The sequence below is a fragment of the Triticum dicoccoides genome, chromosome 3B (genome assembly GCF_002162155.2).
Source record: "Triticum dicoccoides isolate Atlit2015 ecotype Zavitan chromosome 3B, WEW_v2.0, whole genome shotgun sequence".
Lineage (NCBI taxonomy): Eukaryota > Viridiplantae > Streptophyta > Magnoliopsida > Poales > Poaceae > Triticum > Triticum dicoccoides.
Window position 1 is genome coordinate 632,172,607 of NC_041385.1, and position 6,504 is coordinate 632,179,110.

Consider the following 6,504-nt stretch of genomic DNA (forward strand, 5'->3'; position numbering starts at 1 on the left):
CGGGAGGTTGTTTAACATAAACTTCCTCCTCAATTTCACCATTTAGAAAAGCACTTTTAATGTCCATTTGGTACAAGGTGATATCATGGTGATTAGCATAGGCAAGTAATATGCGAATGGACTCAAGTCTAGCAACGGGGCATATGTCTCACCATAGTCCATACCTTAGACTTGAGTGTAGCCTTGGGTGACGAGACGTGCTTTGTTGCGAACTACTTGTCCATCTTCATCTTGCTTGTTGTGAAGCACCCATTTGGTTCCGATGATGTTGTGGTTGTTGTCTCCCAATGTCCACACTTGGTTTCTCTCAAAGTTGTGTAGCTCTTCATGCATGGCATTTATCCAATCCGGATCTTCCAATGCTTCTTCAACCTTCATGGGTTCAATGCTAGAGATGAATGAATAATGTTCACAAAAAATAGCCAAACGAGTTTTAGAGCGAGTGATTCTCCCGATTTGGATATCATTGTAGATTTGCTCGACGGGGTGGTCTCTAGCGACTCTTGCTCGAACTCGTGAGAGATTTTGTTTTGGTCATGGTTGAACATATTCTTCATCATCTTGTTCTTCTTCTTGGCCTTCTTCATTGTTGACGTTGTCGTTCTCTTGTCGTGGTGGACAAGGAGGTTGATGAGGTTCATCTTGGTGTACTTCCTCGTTTTCTTCATCTTGGTGTGTCCCACTTGTAGATGCTTCCATATCAACTCTTGGTTCACCTTGTCGTGAGGTAGAAGCTTTCACTTGGACGGACAAGGTACTCTCCTTCACCTCCGTTGGATGGATCTTGCCAACAGACAAGTCTTGGATTGATTCTGAAGAGTCTTTGTCTCCTACATCAATTGGCAATTGCTCTTCTTGCGAGCCGTTAGATTCATCAAACTTCACATCTACCATCTCTTCAACCTTTGGGGTGAAATTGTTGTAGACACAGTAAGTGTGAGAGTTTGAGCCATAACCAAGTAGGAAACCTTCATGAGATTTGAGAGCAAATTTAGAACGATGATGCTTATCAAGAATGTAGCACTTTGAGCCGAATACTCGAAAGTATCCAAATTGGGGTTTGTTACCGGTGAGGAGTCTGTATGTTGTCTTGCCGAGTAGCTTGTGAAGATACAAGTTATTTGTTGTATGACAAGTTGTCTCAACCGCTTCCGCTCAAAAGTGTTTTAGTGTCTTGTACTCATTAAGCATCATTCTTGTCATCTCAATAAGAGTCCGGTTCTTCCTCTCAACAGCTCCATTTTGTTGAGGCATGTACGTAGCCGAGAACTCATGTGAAATCCCTTCTTCGTCAAGGAAGGAATCCACACTTGCGTTCTTGAACTCCGTTCCGTTGTTGCTGCGAACCTTCTTGATCTTCACTTCAAATTGATTTTGGGCCTTCCTAGCGAAGTTCTTGAAGTTCTTTTGGACCTGCGATTTATCATCAAGAAAGAACACCCATGTAAATCTTGAAAATCATCGACTATAACTAGACCAAATGAGTTTCCACCAAGAATTTTGTAGGCATTGGGACCAAAGAGATCCATATGAAGTAGCTCGAGCGGTCTTCTCGTGGTCATGATATTCTTCACGGGGTGGCTTACTCCAACCTGTTTTCCTACTTGACAAGCACTACAAAGTCTATCCTTGTCAAATATAACATCTTTTTTCCAAGGATATGATCACCTTTAATAAGCTTATCAAGATTTCGCATGCCCACATGACCTAACCTTCTATGCCACAACCAGCCTTTAGAGGATTTAGCAATTAAGCAAGTTCTAGGTTGAGCCTTTTGTGAAATCAACAATGTATAGATTACCTCTACGTATACCAGTAAAAACCATTTTATGATTATCTCTTCGAAACACTTGACAATCTATTTCAGTAAATAGATCATTGAAACCGAAATCAACAAGTCTAGATACACAAAGTAAATTATAGCCAAGAGATTCAACGAGCATGACATTTTGTATGGAGCTATCATGTGAGATGGCCACCTTACCGAGGCCAACCACCTTACCCTTTGAGTTATCACCAAAAGTGACATACTTTCGAGGGCCGTCGTTTTCAGCAAGCTCACGAAACATATTCTTGTCTCCGGTCATATGATCGGTACATCCACTATCAAGGACCCATTCCTTTCATCCTGCCATGTAGCCGCGAAGATTAGCCATAAGACCAAAGTGTCTCATTGCGTCATCAAGATCATAGTCACTATCATCATCCTCATCATAGTATCCATGTTCAACATCGTCATGTGATGGATCAATTCCAACAGAGAGTGATTCACTAGATAAATGATCATGACAATAATCACCTTTATGAAATCTAATGGCTTCAGAGATAATATTGCAAATGATTCCAACTTCTCCTTTGGCACGCATAAGGTCACGAAGCTCAAACAGACAATCATCAAACTTAGGATCACTAGTACTCATTTTATTCAAGGCAATTGACTTATGAAGAATCTCATCTAGATTTTGCAAGGAATAGTTTGGAAATCTTTCCTCAAGAAATCTCCAAATGGTGTAGGCACAATCAAGATCACGCAAGCTAGCAATCAAGTTTATAGGTAATCCTCTAGTGATAAGATTGATAGTTCTAAGATTACAAATTATGTCAAGATCCTCATCGGAAGTGGGATGTAAAGGATCAACCAGGCGAGCACAAGGGTTGGTAATGTACTTGCTCAAATGATATTCATTGAAAATCTCAAGCATCTCATTTTTCCACACATGAAAGAACTCTCCATCAAGTATAGGCATTCTATGTCTAAGACTCCCCAACGTAGACTCATCCATCTTCCTCCAATGGTGATTAAACCAAAGCAACGGAGACCAACACTCTGATAGCAATTGAAAGGATTGAGAAGAGGTGTCTAGAGGGGGGTGAATAGATTCTCAACCAAGAAAAGTAGCAATTTTTAAGTTCTTCAAGTTGAGGTGGAGTTTAAGCACAAGTTTAAACATTCACAATACATATCAAGCAAGCATGACAAGAGTATATGAGCAGCGGAAAGTAAAGCATGCAAATTGCAAGAATGTAAAGGGATGGAATTGGAGAGTGCAAACGCAATTGGAGACATGAAGATTTTCTATCCGTGGTTCCGATAGGTGGTGCTATCGTACATCCACGTTGATGGAGACTTCAACCCACAAAGGGTAACGGCTGTGCGAGTCCACGGAGGGCTCCACCCACGAAGGGTCCACGAAGAAGCAACCTTTTCTGTCCCACCATGGCCATCGCCCACGAAGGACTTGCCTCACTAGGGTAGATCTTCACGAATTAGGCGATCTCCTTGCCCGTACAAACTCCTTGGTTCAACTCCACAATCTTGACGGAGGCTCCCAAGTGACACCTAACCAATCTAGGAGACACCACTCTACAAAAGGTAATAGATGGTGTGTTGATGATGAACTCCTTGCTCTTGTGCTTCAAATGATAGTCTCCCCAACACTCAACTCTCTCTCATAGGATTGGATTTGATGGAAAGATGTTTTGAGTGGAAAGCAACTTGGGGAAGGCTAGAGATCAAGATTTTTGTGGTTGGAATGAAATATCTTGACCTCAACACATGAGTAGGTGGTTTTCTCTCAGAAAATGAATGCTGGAAGTGTAGGCATATTCTGATGGCTTTCTCCATAAATGAAGAGAGGGTGGAGGGGTATATATAGCCTCCACACAAAATCTAACCATTACACACAATTTACCAAACTCGGTGAGACCGAATCAGAAAACTCGGTCAGACCGATTTAGTTCATAATGTGACTGTTAGGCATTTCGGTGGGACCTACATGATCAACTCGGTAGGACCGATGTTCTAGGGTTAGGGTAAAACCTTATCTCGGTTTGACAGGTTACACAAACTTGGTGGGACCGATTTTGGTAATAAGCGAAATAGAGAGTTGGTCAAGCAAACTCGATGAGACCAAAATTATTGCAATAGGCAATAGAGAGTTTGCAAGTCCATCTCGGTGAGACCGAGATCCCATCAGTGAGACCGAATTGATTAGGGTTTATGGAAGTGGCTATGTGAAGTGAACTCGGTGGTGCCGGATAGATCAAATCAGTGGGGCCGAGTTTGACTTTTGGTATGGGACATATGTGGATATGAGAAAGTGGTTGGGGGCTTTGGAGCATATCATTCAGCACTTTGAGCAAGCAAGCCATTAAGAAACACCTTATCCCCTTTTAATAGTATTGGCTTTCCTATGGAGTCAATGCGATCTTGGATCACTGAAATAGAAAATGTAGAGTCCTGAGCTTTGAGCTTGAGCCAATCCTTTGTCCTTAGCATCTTGAAGGGGTTCCACATCCTCTTGTCCATGCCACTCCACTGTTGGACTTATCTGAAATATACTAGCTAAAAGTATTAGTCCAACAAGAGATATGTTGACATTAATTACCAAAATCACCCAGGGAGCACTTGTGCTTTCATCAACCGCGAGCTACCAACCGACCAAGTGCTAGCCCGACTGATCCAGCGTAAGCAGGCGCCTACACCATTGTTAACCAAGAGCTCGCAAGGCGGAGTGTGACCAGCGTCTATCAGCGCTGCATGGAACCAGAGAAGGGCATGGAGATTCTCAGAGATATCCTCCTCGCGCCCATCCGAGCTCACCTTTCGCACCCCCTCGGTGAGCCGCATCGAATCCCCTCCTTTACCGCTTCTTTGCATGCATGTAGTCACCGATCCCGTCGTGTCCGAGCTGCTGTTGCCATGCTATCGCCATGGCCGTCTTGAGCCAAGTTGTTTCCCTTTTTTCCGCACCCCCGCACACCTTGCTGCGCTAGCGCACCTCGCCGGAAGCTGCTTCTGTCCGCACCCACACCCTTACGTTGTTGCTCGATCACAGGCACCCTGGCATGTTTCCACACCCCGCCGGTCCTCTGCAACCACAGCAGCGGTTGCTGCTGGCTCCTGTCGCCAGCGAGTCCCCGTGCGCATGATTGAGTTTTGGTCCTGGTCACAATGCGCAGATGTTTAAGTTTTTGTCGACTTCCCATTGATCACAAACACACAGCTAGCCCAGTGGCTAGCGCGGCCACTATCCATCCGAGGGGTCTGGGGTTCGAGTCCCAGCTGCCCCTATTTTGCTCTGTTTTCCTGTTATTTTGCACACTCTCACAGCCAATTGGGCCAAATCCTCCTGGGCCACTGCCACTGTTTCATATTCGGCCCGAGGTTATATTTTTTTTCCAGTCTGTGATTTTTGTCATATCCAGTGCCTGCATATTTTCAAAACTGCCATTGTTTTGCATTGCTCATATTAAAATATGCATGCATCCATACTAAACAAACTATATATGTCAAATGCTTAGAATTTTATCTAGTTTCACAATATGCAACTTTCAACCATGTTTGAAATGTTTAAAATGATGTTTGTTTAAATTTGATTAAATGCCATCTTAAAATGATTTATTTCATAACAAAATAACCATAGCTCCAATTTTAATAAACTTTATATGTAAATGGGGTGGAAAAATGTCTAGAATAACATGGTGCACTTTCTTTTGCTGTTTAACAACTCTAAAATGTGGTCTAGGCAAAACAGTACCAAATTCGAAATATGCATATGGGGATTTTCTGGAATTGTTGTTTGTTGTCCCGGCCTCATTTAAACTTGCCTAGATAGTTAGTTTACTTATGTTTCACCTCTTGCCATGTTTAACAACATTTAACATTGTTGTGTACCTAAGCGAGAGCGAACTAAATAACTCGAAGGTGGTGTTTCGTCAATATGCAACTCGTTGCATATTGAGCTCCACTTAACTTGTAGTATTGTTTGTTGCACTTTGCCATGCCATGTCTCTTTAAACCGGACATGCATCATACTTGTTTGTGTTGATGCCATGTTTATGCTTGTGCATTTACCATGTTGTTTGTTTCTTTCCGGTGTTGCTTCTTAGTTCCGGTAATGTTGCGATTGTGAGGATTCGTTCGACTACTCCCGTTTGTCTTCTTCATGGACTTGTTCTTCTTCCTAGCGGGATTTCAGGCAAGATGATCGTCACCTTGGATATCACTACTATCATTGCTATTGCTAGTTGCTTCGTTCTATCGCGTTGTTGCGCTACCTATCACTTGTTCTTCGAGCCTCCCAATTTGCCATGTCAGCCTCTAACCTTTTCACCCTTCCTAGCAAACCGTTGCTTGGCTATGTTACCGTTTTTGCTCAGCCCCTCTTATAGCATTGTTAGTTGCAGGTGAAGTTGAAGATTGCTCCATGGTGGACAGGATTATGTTGGGATATCACAATATCTCTTATTTAATTAATGCATCTATATACTTGGTAAAGGGTGGAAGACTCGGCCTTATGCCTGGTGTTTTGTTCCACTCTTGCCGCCTGAGTTTCCGTCATACCAGTGTTATGTTCCTCGATTTTGCGTTCCTTACGCGGTTGGGTGATTTATGGGACCCCCTTGATAGTTCGCTTTGAATAAAACTCCTCCAGCAAGGCCCAACCTTGGTTTTACCATTTGCCTCGCCACCACCTATACCCTTCCCTTGGGTCGGCCAAC